The 17,342-nt window shown below is 55.5% G+C and overlaps 2 long non-coding RNA genes across 2 annotated transcripts; both read left to right on the forward strand.

Annotated features, from left to right (window-relative positions):
* The first annotated feature begins 2,593 nt into the window (after window positions 1-2,593).
* Window positions 2,594-3,886, forward strand: LOC122239209. Its single transcript, XR_006218161.1, has 2 exons — window positions 2,594-2,817; window positions 3,391-3,886. It is a non-coding gene; the product is annotated as an uncharacterized LOC122239209 (long non-coding RNA).
* A 2,798-nt stretch (window positions 3,887-6,684) lies between these two features.
* LOC122239210 lies at window positions 6,685-9,926 on the forward strand. Its single transcript, XR_006218162.1, has 4 exons — window positions 6,685-6,762; window positions 7,258-7,349; window positions 7,479-7,706; window positions 9,706-9,926. It is a non-coding gene; the product is annotated as an uncharacterized LOC122239210 (long non-coding RNA).
* The last annotated feature ends 7,416 nt before the right edge of the window (window positions 9,927-17,342 follow it).

Consider the following 17,342-nt stretch of genomic DNA (forward strand, 5'->3'; position numbering starts at 1 on the left):
CGTCACTATGTTGCTGTAAACAAAAATATATCATTGTAAACAAAGAAATTAATTAATTAAAATGGCCCTGCATGGGCCAATAATGAGAGTATGTCATAGGCAGGGTGGTGATTAACCCAGTTCTGTGTACCTGAGGTCTGTTTAAGAAGGAAAAAGGAAAAGGAAAGGAAAGGGGAGTGTCATTTGGATACGAGCTGGAACCCGGCCACGTTCCTGCCCAAGGGGAGCCTGCATCTCATTCTGTAGGCAATGTACACAGTGTAACCAAAGTGTGTAAAGAAGGGCAGAAGGAGCTCAGAGATGTGTCTCTTTCCCAATGCCCTGAGGTCCAGGGCCTCAGATTCCACTCCCGACAACCCCCCTCAAGCCAGCAGGTTGGGAAGGTGGGAGACACAGAGCCTTTGTTTCTGGCAGCTTGCCAAACCTGCCCTGAAGCCCCATTTCATTTCATTTGCATGAAGCGGTTTCACCCCCAAACTCTCTTCCCCCCCACTTCCCCCTCACCCCAGGGGCGCTTGCCAGCCTGGCTGGGCTCGAGACCTCACAGGCCCCTGGACCAACCCCAGGCCCCCTTTGATGATGTCATATTCACCACAAAGGATTCTGCTTTTTCTGTACCCTGGGCATCATGAATCTTACATAACTCTGTGTCCTCGACCTTGATGCTAAAATCATTGCATTCAGTGAGGAGCCACTGGGGAGTTTTAAGGAAGAGAGGTGGTGGTGTTTGCAACTGGAAAGTTGTTGTGGTGACCAGTGAGGGCCGGGTGTAGAGGGGGTCGGGGTGTGGGCGGGGGCGCTGGGGCAGACCTAAGAGCCACTCAGAAGGTGGAATCAAGAACTTGGCATGAGCCAGAGGGACAAAGCCCATCTCCTCGGTCCCTGGGGGTGAAATAGGAACAGGCCTGCCACCCTGCTCCCAACATTGCAGGGGGCAAAGGGAGAGGTATCAGGGGGAGTGGCTGCCTGGGGTTGTGGCCTCTGGAGGAGACCGGGCTCAGAGGTGGGCCGTGAGGCAGAGGACAGCCATTTCTCTTTGGACGTTTACAACTATTTGCCTACGTTACTTTGACCATAAAAGTTTCAATTAAAAAAAAAGGGAAGTCATGTTAGATTCAGTCATGTTCTTATACACGTGAACTTTAGGGAGTTCATAAGCCTAGAAATTGTGCAGAGTCGCGGGTACAGGTCTCTTCTGAAAAGGGGTCTATAAGTTTTATCAAATTCTCAAAAGAGACTGCGACCTGGTAATAATAATTAACATTTGTGTAACACTATATCTCAGGCTCTGAGATATGTACACACACACACACACACACACACACACACACATTCACTAAATCTTCACAACAACCCTATGAGACACATTCTATTGTGCCAAATAATAAAGATTCAACAGTAAATTTTAGAGATCTAATTGGCTTTATTCATTGATTCATGAATCAGTCTGCATCCCATCTAGCTGGTAGAGGGGAGCTCCAAAGGGTGACTGAAAAGCTAGACATGGAGCAGAAAAAAGGAAAATATTAGCAAAGAATCCATTGTTTTAGGCAAGGTTGCCCTCCTAAGGGGAACAAAAGGGGTCTATCAGTAAATTTCCTAATGCTGACCAGAAATGTTGACTGGTTATAGGTTGCATTCCTGGGGGGTTGAAACTACAGATAGGTTAGGCATTAAGTCTTGGTTTACTGACTTAGGGCCTTAACCTGCATGAAGCCATTTGGGGTCTCTGGTTTTCTTTTTAACAATTGTCATCCCCATTTTACAGATGTAGGGACTGAGTGGGGCACAAGGAGGTTAAGCTTGTTGCTGAAGCTTGCTCAGTTAGTGAGATTTGCTTCTCCAGAATGTCGACCACTAACCTAGACCTGCTCTGGTCCAATACTGAACCGCCAGCCAGCCTGGATGTGTGGACCTCTGTGCTCACAGCCCTTCTCATGCCCCTCACTTCAGTAACAGTGGGAAATCCTGGTCCCTCACTGTCATCGCTGCCCACAGCAAGGAAGGTGATTTTGTGTCAGGGACATCTCAGGAACAAGCTTGGAAGGAGGGGGGAAGCCTTCCCACCCATCAGCACCCCAGCACCACTGCAGAGGCTGGTCCAGACTGGCCAACCCCCAACAGGGACGAGAACCCACCTTCCTCAGTACTAAACCCTACTGTCCCCCTGGCCTCTCCTCTGCCTCCCCCCTCAGCTCCATCTGAGGCTGAGGAAATGCATCGAGTTGGCAACATTGGGTGGGACCCAGGACCTCTAACTTCCATTTCCCCATCCCCTGCAGTCCTGCCCTAGCATGGTTTGGTCCCCGCTTCATGGATTGTCCTCTGAGGCCTCCTCTGTGCCAGAGCCCTCCCCCCAAGGAACTTGTGACAGAGGCAGGACCCTGCAGAGGAGACAGGGGAAGAGGCTGCCTCAGGAGATAGTGAGGGCCCCTCCCCAGGAAGCATGTGAGTGGAGAATGGATGGCCAGTCATTTGACAGGGGCCTAGACTAGTGGTCATGCCCACATCTCATAATCTCCTCCCCATCTAGGACTTCATGTGGGGTCTGGTGACACTTACAGACATCACAATAAGGTATATGATTGGCTCCAGCCAGCTGGGCCTCACAGCCTGCTCTAGACCTTGATTCCTCAGAGGCCCAGAGAGAGACAGGGGCTTGCTCAAGGTGCCCCGGCATCTGGAGCTGCACGAGTGGGAAGGGAAGCCCAGGACACTGGATGGCAGGGGGAGAGGAATGAGCCTGGAGGAGGGGCTTGAGCAAAAGGGTCAGAGGGGCTTTCTGGAGGAGGGAAGACATTCATGAGAAGTCCTCAGGTAGGGAGGGTTTGAATAGGCTGAGAAGCAGGGGGCCAAGAACAGGCCATGTTCAGGCAAAGCAGGAGACGGCTGGAGTCAGTAGCCTGATGAGGGGTCTCAGTGGGGGCTGTGGAACGTGAACACCCAGCTGGGCAGGGGAGCTCCTTACTGATCTCCCCTAGCCCATCCAGGACAGAAGCCTGTCCTGGTGCCTGGTCTCAGAGAGGGGGATTCCTCACTTACCCTAACAGCGTGAGAGTCGGGGAGACAGGTCTGGGCCTCCCACCTCAACTACCGTCAGACAGGGGTCATCAAGTCACAGCTCTGCCTCCTCACAGTCTTCCCAGGGCAGGGGAAGAGGCTCCCAGCAGGCGGGCCCTTGCCAGCCTCGCCAGCCCCACCCCACCAGCAGGGCGGCAGGGACACAGGGACACGGGAGGGGTTGCCCCAGCCGCCCCTCCAGAGCAGGATTTTCCAGGGTTCCAGCCTCAGCTGGGAGCGGGCTATTTTTAGCAGGCTCTCCACAGCCGCGAGCTGTCTCAGAAGTGCCAGCGCGCTCGTGCTCGGTCCCTCACTGTTCTCGGCTTTTAGCTCTTGCAGGGAGTGATTCTCGCACTCAGCACGCTCCGATTACCAGAGTGACCTGAGCAGCTGCCTCGCGTCTCCTCAACGACGGAGCCCATAGGCGAGTGACATGAGAGGAGGCTGCAGGCAGGCCTTCCCCCCACTGTTCTGCAGCCCTGCTGTCCCCCCAGCCACTCTGGCACCCCTCACGGCAAGGGAGCCTGGGGGCAGAGGGTGGACGGATTTGTTGGCTTGATTCGCATGATGTATCAGTTACTTCATGAGGTGTGAGGTACATTCCGCAGGAACAGAGGAGCGGGAGCCCACTTGCCCCAGCCCTTTGCAGAAGGACCCGCCCGGGAGGGAGGTAGTTTACCCCACCCCAGGGAAGAGGAACTCATTGAGAAGAGCCCCACACTCCCCTCGATGGGGGCAGAGACTCTAATGTTTTCTGAGGGGTTCAGCAGTGCCAGGAGAGAGATGCACTGCTGTGCACGTAATAAACGGTTCATGCCATTCTTCACTTCCGCAGAGGGTTATAAACACACTGTGCTGATAGGTCTTCTAGTTCTTTAAGAGAACGTTAAGATTCAAAATCTGTTGTGGAATCTCCCAGGTTTTAAATGTTGGCAACTAGGTCAAGTTTTTAAAAGAATGTTGTGTAGTTTAAATGGAACGTATCCAGGAACCCTGCCTGATCCACTCACTGGCCAGGAGATGGGAGTGGTGCTAAGCATGGACCCGGCTTTCCAGCGCGCAGTCTGCTCCATTCCAAGAGGTGCCAGCATGGGAGGCCCCTCCATTCCAGAGGGGAGCAGCCTCAGGACCCCGGATCCCAAAGGGCAGGGCGCCATCCTTTAAGGCCCAACCAGCATTTTTCAAATGCTCGTCCAGGGAAACTAGTTCCAAGAGCTGTTGGTAGACGTTCCTTATTTATGGGCTAACACTCAGAATCTCTGGGTTCAACACAGCAAAACAGACTTCTTTATTGCAGGAGTTGCCCAAGCCTTTAACACGTAACAAAGTGCCTCGTGAATTTCCAGGAGGTGAGGCATATGCAGTGCTTCTCAAAATATTTCCACATGGAACTCACTTTTAATGCACACCCATTAACTCTGCAAAAGATACTACCACTCCATAGAATGTGGTTCTGGAAGTGTGGCTCACCACACTCTTACCCATTCCTCAGACCCAACATCCCAGGGTGGCTGTAGCATAAGCATGGGGGGTAGGAAGAGTGGCAAAGGGGAAGCTGGGACCAGAAGGCACTAGTCAAGAGCATGGCTTTGTCTTGAGGGCAGAGTGTTAAGCCAGGAGGGACCTGGGGGACTAAAAGGTAAGCGCTCATTGCTCAGACACCAGACCAGAGGAGAGGGACCTGGCCAGAGGTAGGGAAAGTGCTCCAGAGTGGACAAGTCCCAGGGCTAAATGGTCAGGACTCGGTGGCTGAAAGGCTGTGGGGAATGCAGGGGAAGGAGGCAGTAAGGACAAAACCAAAAGAGGGGCTAAATGGACAGAGCCCAGACTGAGGCTTCCCTCCGTATGCCCTGCCCCACTACCCATCTCATAAGGGAGCCAGGCTCAGGCAAACTTAAGCCACCTGTGGTTCCCATGGCAACCGCGGGAGAGAAGCAGCTGGGCAAGCAGAGACAGAGAAGTGAGTGGGGAGGGGCTGCTGTCCTGATCCATGCCCTGTGGGACCCAGGAGTTCAGAGCCTGGCCACCCCACCCCCCAGGCAGCTGATAGTAGCCAAAGGGTGGCCAGGAGAGAAAGGCAGGGCCCTGCCTGCTACTGCCCCCCAAGACTCCTGTTCCCAGAGCCCAGTTAAGAGGATGATCCAAGTTCCTGCTTCTGCAGTGAACCCCAACATCGCTCTGGTCCAGCCTGTGTCCACTGACCCCCAGCAGCCCTTGTCCCTACCTCTAGGAGGAAAGGCAGGGGCGATCCCCATGACTGTTTCTCTGTTGCCCGCGCAGCCACAAAGCTAATTTTAGCCCTGACATCAGGCTGCAGCCAGGGGCATTGGGTTGGAGAGGGCTGTGTGTCCGCCCAGTTCTAAATGCTGGGAGCTCTGAAGGCCCTGGGTGCCCAGAGGGAGGACTGGATGGCGACTGTCCTGACCCCTGGGCCCCTATCTGCCACACAGGCAGGTACTCCCACCCCCACCGCTCACCTCCCTCTAGGACTTCCTGCTCTCCTGGGGACCCACACCCGGACAACAGCCACACCCTTAGCCAGACACACAGGCCCTCCAAGAGCTGGCCCTGCCCACTTTTGGGTTATTCCCATTGCTCTGGGCTCTCTTTCTGACCTAGTTAGGCTGGTTAGTAGTTAGCTGCCCCCACCCGCACACAGAGCCAATATGCTGTACTATCTATGTCCATACAGATAGGATGCTTCCAGCAACCCCAGAACCACATGCTAAAATCCTACTGTGGTTCAGATCAAATATCACCCCCTCCATTAAGCATTCCCCCATGCCTTAGTCAGAGCTAAATTCACCCACCTCTGTGCACCCGACTTCCTTGTATCCCTCTATGAGGCTATTTGTGCACACACTGTCTCCCACGTGAGGCTCTAAGCCCCTGAGAGTCCTGTTCATCTGTTTGCCCCATAAACCCAGCATGATGCTTGGCATACGGTCAGCATTGCTGGGGCCTGGAGAGGGTGGAGGGTGAGCGTGGCCTCTTAAGAGGGGAAAGAAGCGGCCGATCCCAGCTCAGCCACTAGTTTGCCCCCACTCCCGATTCACAGTAAGAAGACTGCCCACTTCGGGCCCGATGGCTCCCTCTGAGAATCACCCGGGAGTAGGCCTAAATGTCTGACCCCAGAGGACATTCGCTGACCTCTGGCATGGCGGGAAACGACTCAGGCCAGACACTCTCACTAAGTAACTTGACCTGAGACCTTCCACACGATGTCGTCAGTTCACGACTGAGGCAGAAGCCAAGAGCGTGTGTCTGGAGGGGCCAGGATGTAGACACAGTGCCACCGTGGAGATGAGGAGCAGACAAGGACAGAAGGGACGGTTCTGCAGCCCCAGCCTCAGCCGCAGCCCTCCCTCCACAGACACCCCACCCAGCCATCCAGTCCCACCTGGCTCCACTGCCACCCCTGTTCTGTGTCCAGGCCCTGCGCCACAATGCCTCGCGTGTTCATGATGTTGCTACAGTGCCCATGACCCCCATAATCATGCTCCCAGGCAACCCAGGTGACTGCCCAGCTTAGGGCGGGGAAGCCTCGGGGACCCTAGAAGGACCACAGCACAGAGAACGCTCTGTGCCCTCCCATGCCTTTCTCTGCTGTAGGAAGGTGGGCTCCCTGAACATGGCCGTGGGCCCTACATCCCAGCTCACAGGAGAAGATCCCCCTCGGGACTACCGGCTCTGGGAAAGACAGTGAGTTGCCCCTCAGGGCCTCCACTTGCCAGCCCACAGAGAAGGGTCCAGATAAGCCAGCGAGGAGTGAGGCACCCAACTGAGGGCCATGGCCTCCCCTGTCCAACCCCTGCTTAAGATGCCAAGACCCTGCTGCTTAACCTCCTAGGCTGGGGGCTACGGATGTGCTAGGCTGGGGCAGGATATGCGGTGGCCACCACTGGTCATGTGATTTTTCTCCCTGTGCCTCACTTTCCCCTTGTGTGAGTTCCTGAGTGCAGGACCTACGGTGGCTTCTGTTTCCCAGTCCGGAAGCTGCCACAGGCAGGGTTGGAGCTCCTCTGATTGATTCTATCCAAGCTCACAGGACTGAGTGCACACCGGGCCTGACACGAATGTGTTTCCTCCCTGTTGTGTCAGAAGATGCTGGAAGAGGGGAAGGTGGGAGAGGCCCTGGAGGCCTAGGATGGAGCAGGCCCAGGGATGACCAGACTTGCCCCACCCTCACCCCCACAGCCATCCCCGAAGAGCCATTTCTCCAGGAGAAGGGACCCAGGTGGCAGCCGGCGGTCATAAAGCCGTCTCGGAAAGTCTCCTGACGGCCAAACGTAAGTGCCCGTGCCACGGGGAGTAGCAGAGCTGGTAAATTACCGCTGAGGCCTGCACACCGCCCCCACTCTGTATTTATATCCGCCTTGGTGCCTGAAAATGGATATTTATGCATTTTCAATATTCAGGGCAAACGCTCCATCACTCAGCACCGCGTGGTTGCAGCACCGGCCCCGCGGAGACGTTCCTCTTCCACCTGTTTTGCCAGTTTGGGGGCTTCCGAGTGGGGCCTGGACCCAGAGCCTCTACAGAGCCCCCGCCTCCAGCTGCAGGCCCACAAGCCCCAGGGTGATGCGGAGGGAACGAAGGGCCAGGCCAGCCTCTCCTTGGAGCCTCAAGACCAACTCAGAGACAGGGTCAGTCCCCACCCCCTTCTTTACAGAACAGCAGCCAAGCCTCCGAGAGGTTGGGTGCCCGGGACAGGCTCACACAACATCCTCTTTAGGCCAGGATTCCTCCATCCATGTCCCCAGGGGGGTGACCCCCTCCTGACCAGCCCACAGATATCCCAATCTCCAGATACTTCTGTGTATGTCTTATGGTCTGCCTCATCCTGTCTCAGATTCTCTAAATTCCTCTGTGTCTCTGGGCCTGTCTGGCTCTCATGGGCTCAGTCTCAGGCTCTCGGGTCTCTTTCTCTGTCTCTTTCACCCCTGGTGCCTGTGTCTCTTTGTCTCACTCCTATGCCCCATCCCCCCTTTCCTGCCTCACATGCTTTCTCTCTGAGTCCCTGTCCTTGTCCACCCCTGTCTCCCTGACTTCGTCATGGGGCTGAGATCAGGAGTGGGATGGCAGGAGCTGTCCTGGTGTCCAGGACGGGCCTCCTTTGGTGGTCATGTCTCCCCCAAGCCTGGCCTTGAGAAAGGAGGGCCCCTGAGCCACGGACCCACAGAGCACAGGTGGGGCTGAGGTAGGGAGTTTCCGGGAGCAGATTTCCACTCTGTGGAAGTGAGAGATGGGGTGAACCCCTCATCCCCAGAGCCATGCAGCGGGCCCTGCAAGGAGATTTCTGCATACGTCCAACCATCAGGCCTTGAAGGGCCCATCTGGTTTTGGGGATGGGACTGAGTGATGGGGTCCCTGGGCCTGCTCTGAACTGAAAGGGTTAATGCCTGGCCCTTGAGAGCTTCTTGAACCTGCTCCTGCTCCTACTCCTTCACCTTAACCTCTCCAGCTAGCCCCTTTCTCCTCCCTCTCTGCCCCTCTCTCCCCCTTTCTCCCTCTGTCTCTCTCCATCCATCCATTCCTCTCTCTCCCTCTTTTCCTCCCTCTCTCTGTCACCAACGATAAGAATTAATTAAATATGTCCTCAGCTCCGGTCTCCTCACTTGCCCCAGGGAATTAACCAGCCCCAGCACCTCAGGCCTTGTTAGATTCCAGGAAAAACGTAACGCTTGCCCTCTGCAGCATGTACGTGTGCGTGTGGGGGTCCCTGCACACGAAGAAGTACACACAGTGCCCACAGGGGCGTGCCGCGTGCTATTGCATGTTTCCATGTCTGGTCTGCCAGTTCGTCCACACGCACAGGTCTGGAGACGCCGGTCAGGATGTTTATGGGAATACTTTCATGAGTCTGCTGGTATGGATGAGGGTCTGCGTTCCCTACGGACATCTGCACGCGTGCATTGTATGTCTTTGCACTTAAGTCCACCTCCCTGTGGACATGTGTCTATCGAATCTGTGTGCTTGTACAGTGTGTCTGGGTATGTGCATTACCGTACAAATCTGTTTGGACAAAGACCTATACGTCTCTGTGTTGTGCGTGCATGTGTGCATGTGCACATCTAACAGTATCGTGTGCTGGTGGGTGAGCGTGTCTACGTGCTAATGTGTGTGTGTGTGCGTGTGTGTGTATGTGTGTGCAGCGTACCTACACCCTGGCCGCCCTGCACACGTCTCCTTCCTGTCTCCCTGGGAGCCAGCGGCCCTGTCTCCAGCAAGAGCCCTTGTGCTGCGTCTCTGGGGTGATGACGGTGGAGTCAGTGGCAGTGGCAGTACAGGTGGCAGGAGCCCAGAGGTAGGAAGGTGGAGGTGGTGCAGGGGAAGGCACCTGCTAATGAGGCCACCGTCCTTGCCGGGCCTGGGAGCCAGTACCACTAATCATCGCCTCAGTAAGCAGCTCCCCAGGGAAGGGCTGCTGTGGAGCCCTGCTCCCCTCCCTCCCCTGGGACCCCTTCTCCACCTCCTCCCTGGACCTGAAGACACTGCAGGAGCCCTGGGCACCAAGAAGAAGGACCAAAAGAGAGGGGAGCCAGTAGCTCGTCCCACCAGGGGACCCAGGATGCCTGCCTGCCTGCCCATCAGCCTGCTGCCAGGAAGCCCACCTTTTAACATACTCCTCTGTGTCTCCAAAAGGCCTCCGGGAATTCAAATGTCCTTCTGGGGAAGTGAAGGCCTCCACACCCTGACCAGTCATTCCCTCCACAAACAACGAGCAGACTTCTGGAAAATGAGCACTAGGCTGGGAGTCAAGTGGGCCAGACGATAATCCCAGCACCGTGTGACCTTGGGCAAGTTCCTATACCTCTCTGGGCCTTGGTGTCCTTGTCTGAAAAATAGAAGAGGACTAGAGCCACTTTTCTCAAAGAATGACATATGCATCATTGGTGAGACACAAGACTATTTTTGATAGTACAGAGAAATGGGCATCTGCTATTTTAACTATGTATTTTCATGTGTATGTTCTCACATATGTGTGCATATGTGTGTATTTAACTAGCACATCAGACCCCTGATTTCACAAACATTGCTTCAGACAAGGCTAAAACACACATTTAAATTTTAAAAGTGAGCCAGTTTAAGGAAAAATCTTAAGTGAGAGTAAAGACTGGCATCTGAGTATGACAACGGTCCTGGTGGAAGCTGATGAGTGACTCCAGCCCGGGTCAGAGGGTCCCTGAGACCTTCCATCTCTGAGAGGCAGTGGGTTCAAGGCCTCAAGCCCCCTGGAATGAGAAATACGCAGACTGCTCCTTGGTTTCCACTCTTGTCCTCATCGTCACTATGACAGACCGTCATGTGGAACAGCAGAAGTTGCTATGGGGTAAGTGGGATGGTCCCTCCTGGCCCACAGGCCCCCACGAGATCTCGGATGACACAGGCAGTGTCCACACATGTGGCCCCTGGGGCGGTTCGGGCCAGTTAGGCCAGGGCAGGGAAATGGCACATGGTAAAGGCAGAGGTCGAGGGGGTCTGAGCAGAGATGGCTCTGGCTGGGCCTGAGGTGCCCTGGGGACTCAGTAGCCACATCTCCTGTGGAACCTAGGGAGGAGGCTGTCTGAACACCCCAGGCCAGTGATTAAGGTATTCCACCTGTCCTGCCCAGGGAAGAGCAGCCTGTTCCACAGCCCCAAATGTCTCTGTCCTCCAAGAGGCAAGAGGCCGGGTATGAATCACAGGAATTTACAGCCCAGCCCGGCGTGGGATTTATGAGTCTGCCTCAAGCCCGGCCAGCGGGGAGTGGCCGCCTGTCAGCCCCCCATTGCCCCTGATTGACGAGGCTGTTTCCTGCCAAGAAAAACTCCCCTCTGTGGCAGACAGTGGAGGGAAAGGTTCCCAGGCCCAAGGGCCAGCCCATCACCCCATACCTGCCCAGACCTGGACCCCTGTCCTGCTCTCACAGCCCACACTTCCCATGATTCCCCCAGTTCCACACACTGACACCCAGTGAGGATGTGCACCTGAAGGGCCTGGCTCCCCAGTCAGAGTTCTACCTTCCCACACCTGCCATGTACTCACCCTTTTGCGGCGCCCTTCAAAACAGAGCCATCGCGGGGCCCAAGGCTGGACATACCAAATTCCAGAATGGATCTCTGAGGGAATCTAGCACACACACATTTCACAGATGAGCCAGAGGTCCAGAGAGGGATGGGCTTTGCCCAAAGTCACACAGCAGCACAGTGGTGTGGCTGAGACCTGAGCCACAAGACCCTGGACTAGTCATTTCCAGGTGTGGTCATAGCTGATTGCCGTGGTGCCGATGGGGATACTTTTCATCTCCAAATAAGGACTCCTCTCTGGAGAATCTATGGACTTGGGTTAGACTCCCTCCTCCACCACTTTGTGTCTGAAAGTCACAACATCTCTGCGCTTCCTCACCTGGAAAATGGGCTCAAAAGTGACCCTGACCTTCTGGGTCGTCATGAGATTCAAGTGATACAATGCAGGAAAAGTCCCAGGACAGAGCTGGGCTCCTAGCAGGTGCTCCCTAGGTGATGGAGATGGCCCTTCACCATCCCTAATGACTTAAAGGGCCCCACTACCTGATTTGCTAGGAGGAGAGGGTACAGTTTAGGGCAGGTAGAGCATAAGGAACAAAGAGAGGATGTATATAGGCCTGAAAGATGGGAGTGAGGCTGCTTCCTGCCAGAAGAAATCCTGAAAGGATCCCTGGAGGAGGAGGCTTCAGGCAGATGATTCAGAGCTCCACCTCTCTCGCCCTAAGGCCACTTTGGGGCTTTCCAAGCACCACAGGGCTAAGGGAAAGCACCTTGCCCTAAAAGCCAATGCCAGCCCAAGCCTCCTCCCTGGATGACCTGCAGCCGAGCTCCTCACCTCTCTAGGCATCTGCAAACCGGGCCAGAGAGAACCAGACAACACTCACTAGAGGCATCCTCCCGTTCTGACCCTCATGCAAGTCCATCCCCTGCAGTACCCAAATCTTGCCACTGGGTAGCAGCAGGGAGTAAAGCCGGGGTCCAGCCTCCTTCCTGCTGCAGAGGCTGCAGCCGCTGCTGGCCAGTCCCACCCCAGCACCAGGAGTTCTTTGCACCCCTACACCCTCAGTTCCTCCAGGGAACCAGAGCTGGGTAACCACCCACATCCAGACATGTGATCCTCCCCCCCCCCCCGGCCCCACAGAGCAGCCAGCATTCTCTACACTTTTTCAGATGAGGAAACTGAGGTCCAGAGAGGGGAGGACTTGTTCTAGGTCACACAGCAATCACGGCAGAGCCAAGTGTCCAAACCTCTCTCCCAGCCTCCAGCCTCCTGTGGAGGCTGCGTGAAGGGACAGAATTGGGCTGGAATCCTGGAATTCTCCCCCGTGGCCGTGCGTTACTGGACAGGTTACCCACACTCTGTGACTCTCGGCTTATGTAAGTGCCTGGCACATGGCAAGTGCCCAGCTGCTTTGTTTCAGCTACATATTACACCCCACAAGAGCAGACATGTGTCTGTCTATCTTACCCTCCTCGGTGTCCCCAGAGCCCAGCATGGGGAGGGGGGATGTTCAGAGGAGAACTGATGCCTGGAGGCCCCCTTCTGCCTGGCACTGGGTCTAAGGGTCTCCCTCCCCGAGTGCCTTCCACTGTCCCAGGTCAATCTTTTCATTCTTCTCCACCCTCGGCAGCCCTGCCTGGTGCCCACATGCCCCGGGCCCTGGGGTAGCGGCTTCTGCTCACCCCAGCTCACCTTTTCTCCCCATCTCTCTCAGCCCCCTCTTTCTCTGTCCCTGCGTCTCCCTCGGTCCTGCTGAGCCCCTGCTCTGCTCTACCTGCTGTGTTTACAAGACAACGATGACAGGTTTTTATTTCTCTCTTTTGTCTCCCAGGAAAAAATGAAGGTTCCAGAAGAGAAAAAGCAAACAAAGGACAGTGGGACCATGGGTACCTCCCAACCCCCACGCCCACATCTACCCATAGGCCACACACATCCACACCATCCTCCTCTTGTCAGGGCCTCTGAGAACTGCTCTGTTATTTGGGGGGTAATTGAAAATGTCGGTCTTTATTCTAGAGGATAAACAGGGCCAAGGGACTTGGAGAGCAAGAAGGAGAGTGAGAGAAGAGAAAGGGAAGCCAGAGGGAGACAGACAGACTTAGGGAAGAGCCAGATGGGAGAGCGTGGACACAGAGGGAGAGAAGCCAGGAGGAACAGGACCGGGCAGACTCTCTGCCTCCAGTGAGCTTGGAGATGCGGCTTCTGACCTGCACCAGGACTCCAGGGGCACGTGCTCTCCAACAAGCTCCCCCATCCACACCCCAGCAAGGACCAGGAACAGGATTGCCAGGTGGCAGGAGCACCTATGCCAGTCCTCCTGTCCTTGGGTGGCCCCTGGAATGGGCATCTCTGAGTGCTCAAGGCAGGGAGAAGGGATCTGGCTTGTCTTCGTGGACGAGAGCTCCCAACCAAATGCACCCCATCCAGAGGCAGGACCCCAGACTGGAGGGCTGACCCCCAGCTCACGCCCCAACCCCTTCCTGAGCGTGGAGACCCAATTTCCCCTCCCACAGCCCCACCCCCCACCCCGTCTGCACCTGTGCATGGTAGGGAGGGAGCACTCTCATCATTTACTTTACTTCTCCTGGGCAGTGAGAGGTACAACTGAGCCCGAGCGGATGTATGCAGGCACGTGAGATAAAGAGGCGCCTGGAGAGGGGGTGTGCCTATGTAGTAAAAGGTGAGTGTCGGGTATGGTGTGGTGCCCGTGTCTGTCTCTCCCTGTGAGTGCAACATAAAGCCTGTGTTTGTGTCTGGTGTCAGGGCTGTACGTGCGAGGAGAAAGGTGTCGTGTCTGTGCATGCATAAGTGTGTGTGCACAAGTGAGCACATTCTATAAGGAGAATCTGTGCCTTCTCTGTGTGTAGGTGGGCAAGGGACATGTGTTTCTGCACAACCCCGACCTGTGTGCCTGTGGATGATGTGTCAATGTGTCTCCCAGGCAGGGCCCCTCTTCCTCCCGGCCCAGGGTCACCATCCTCCCAGCTCCTGGGAGCGAGAGTGACAACTAGCACTCAGGGTCTCTCCAGCCACAACAGAATGACAGAGACCAGCAGCCCCAGCCGGTATTGAGGAGCAGGAGCGTCATGTGATTGCAGTGTTATTACCACCACGCCCCGCGGGGATGCCCCGTGAAGGTCAGGCCTCTCCTGCCCCGGGAGAGAAGGGAGGAAACTCTGGAGGGCAGCGTGCCATTCACTGACCCTCACCCCCACCCCACTGTCTGCTCACGGTTAGAGAAAGCTGCTTCCATCCTCCCCCCAAGCCGCTCTCCGAACCCCTGTTGGGCATGGCTGGGCCTTCACCATCTCTTGGTACCCCCAGGTGCAGCCAGAGCTTGGCATAGGGCAGGAGCTCAGCAAATGTTTATTGGACGAATAAATGAATGATCGTGTCTGTATGCATCACATGCCAGGCTCCAGGGCCCAAGTATCTAAGGGCACAGGTTAAGTCCTACAACCATTCAGACCAGGGGGGCACCTGTGTGGCTCAGTCAGTTAAGCATCAGACTTTGGCTCAGGTCACGATCTCGCAGTTCGTGAACACAAGCCTCTCTTTGGGTGAGCCCTGCTTCTGTCTCTCTCTGTCTCTCTCTGTCTCTCTCTGTCTCTCTCTCTCTGCCCCTGGTGGGATTCTCTCTCTCTGCCCCTTGCTCACTTACGCCCCCTCTCTCTCAAAAAAGAAAGAAAGAAAGAAAGAAAGAAAGAAAGAAAGAAAGAAAGAAGAAAGAAAGAAAGAAAGAAAGAAAGAAAGAAAGAAAGAAAAAAGAAAGAATTCAGACAAGGATTTCTGCCAGGTCAAGTGTGCCCCCCCCAAGTTGTTCAGAAGGGGTGGGGTCAGCACTCAGCCAGGCCTGGAAGGCCATGCCCACCAACCTCTTGCAGGTAACCTACCCAGTCAGCACCACAGAGGAGGCAAAGCCAAGAGATGGGGATTGCTTTATCAAAAGGTCGATCTCAAGCTAAATGACCCTGTCATTTTGTGGGCTGAGGCACAAAGGAAGTCCCATTCATCTTCCCTGGAGGCCGCATCCCCTTCTTCCCAAGGCCATCTCTCTCCCAAACATCTTCATCCCCCAAAGACTCATTCTGAGTCCTCTAGCCTCCTCTCCTTCCCTTGGGACCACAAACCAAGTGTTAATTCTAGCTTTAGGGCTAATATCCAGTCCCTACCCATATCTGGTGGCAGCTGGAGCCAGGCTGAGGGTCTGTCCTAGATTGAACCCTGACTCTAGTCACAGACCGACCCAAACCTAGCCACACACTGAGCCCTGGGTCTGGTCACACACTGAACCCCAGACCCTAGTCATAGAGTGAGCCTAGACCTTTATTTAGAGACAGGCCATCAACTTGTCATATGGCCGCTACTTCCTTGGCTCTGGGCCTCAGCTTTCTTGTTTTTCCAGTGGAGGGCCTTGGAATTGGATAGGCACAAAATCAGAAAATCCCTATTCAAAGGTTGGCCTGTAGCTTCCCTGACCTGGTGACACAGGAGAGCATCAGCCACTGCCACCTGCCAGCCCCCACCCCCATCCAGTACTTTCAGCCCAAGCATCACTAATTTTTGCAGCCACTGTGATAAATGGCATTGTCGGCAAAATGACATCTTTCTAATCTGCTGCAAGACAGATGGGTCCCCAAGCTCCCTCGTTCTCTCTCGAGACTGCCCGGACCAGCCTTGTTGAGGAGCAGGGAGGACAGGACAGACATAATACCCCAGGCCTGGGGGCTAGCGGGGTGGCGGGGAGGGAATTTCTGGGCCCTGCGTCAGGTATGATCCCGGTGGGGTTTCCTACAAGCCCCTTTAAAAAATACTCAGTGTTGTTGCTGTTGTTTGAATATCCCACAGACGTTCTCTGATCCTTTCTACCCAAAGTTAGTTCTTCAGTTCAATTTTCAATTTTAATTAAAACCTGAATATTGCTCACCCTCGAAAGGATGAGCCACCCGACACTGGTTCTGAGGGGCCCTCTCTTCCTGCCTCCCACCGTTCTTGGGGCAGCGGCTGTGGAAGAACATGCGTCTGCCTGAGCCATCAGGCCTGGGGGGTATTCTGCCTCCTCTCCTCCCTCCCTGGGCCCCTTTCCCCCCATAGTTCTGGCCTCCCACCCCATTGGCTCCAGGCTACAGAAAAGGGGTGAAATCCCCTTCTGCCTCCTGGCCAGGGATGCTGGGAGAGGGGCTGGTCCCAGAGGCAAGGGCAACTCCCGATGGGAGATCTGGATATGAAGAATTAAGGAAGGACAAATGCCAGCCCCAGAGACCCCAGCTTTCCCAGAGATGGAGACAGAGGCCAGAGAGCTGGCACCTATGTGCCCCAAAGCTGCAAAGCTGGAAGGGATGGGGCGGGGCAGGCAGGTGGGCAGGACTGGACTCACGAGTAGGGCAACACTGCCCCCTCCTGGCTCCTCCTCTGCCGGGCACTGCAGGGCTAAGCTGTTGAGTGTGGGGACGTACTAGCGGCTCCCCCAAGACCATATGCGGCATGCAGACCCTTCTCCCAGAAGTCCACTTGGCCCCTTCGCCTCCTCCTAGGCTGACTGCAGCCTGCAGGCTCTGCCCGTTCTGTCCAACCTTCTCTCGCTGTCCAAAGAATTCTGCAGATGATGCACCTTATCTAGCCCCACCTTGCTGAGGACAAAGCCAGAGTGCCCTCCAATGGCCCACGATCTGGTCCTGTTACTGGCCAGCCTCCTGCAGCCCAGGCTCCTGCCCTCTGAGCCTGCCCCAGGCTCCTGCCCTGTACATTTTGGTCCCACATGCCTGTCTTTTCTCTCATCTTTACCGCCCCCGAGAATACCCTCCCTTCTACACACTGTCTCTGCTTGTCCTCCTATGTCTCCCCCCCACCGCCAGGAAAAATCCTTCTACCCCCATCCCCAGCCAGATGACCCCTCCGTCTTCTGCCCTGCTCCTCTCTTGGGTACTGACCACTGCCAGGGATCAGAGTCACACAGTTATGGAGCTGGAGGGAACCTGGACATCCTCCAGACATACGCTCCCCCCCTCACTGTCCAAAGGGCAACCTGAGGCCCAGAGGACAGGAGCTGCACAAGGCCACACCGCCATTAGTGGCAGAGTTAGGACTAGAACACGGTTCTCCAGAGTCGCTGCCCAGGGTTTCTTGGAGAACACGTGACTGCCTCCCTGGTGAGCCAGAACAGAACTTCTCCCACACAGGGACCCCTACAATGCCTCCCAGTATCCCAGCCCCTCACCCAGGGCAGGGCCCAAAGGAAGCAGCTGTGAGTGTTTGCAAAACAAAAAGCGAAG

Source organism: Panthera tigris, chromosome B3, assembly GCF_018350195.1.
Source record: "Panthera tigris isolate Pti1 chromosome B3, P.tigris_Pti1_mat1.1, whole genome shotgun sequence".
Lineage (NCBI taxonomy): Eukaryota > Metazoa > Chordata > Mammalia > Carnivora > Felidae > Panthera > Panthera tigris.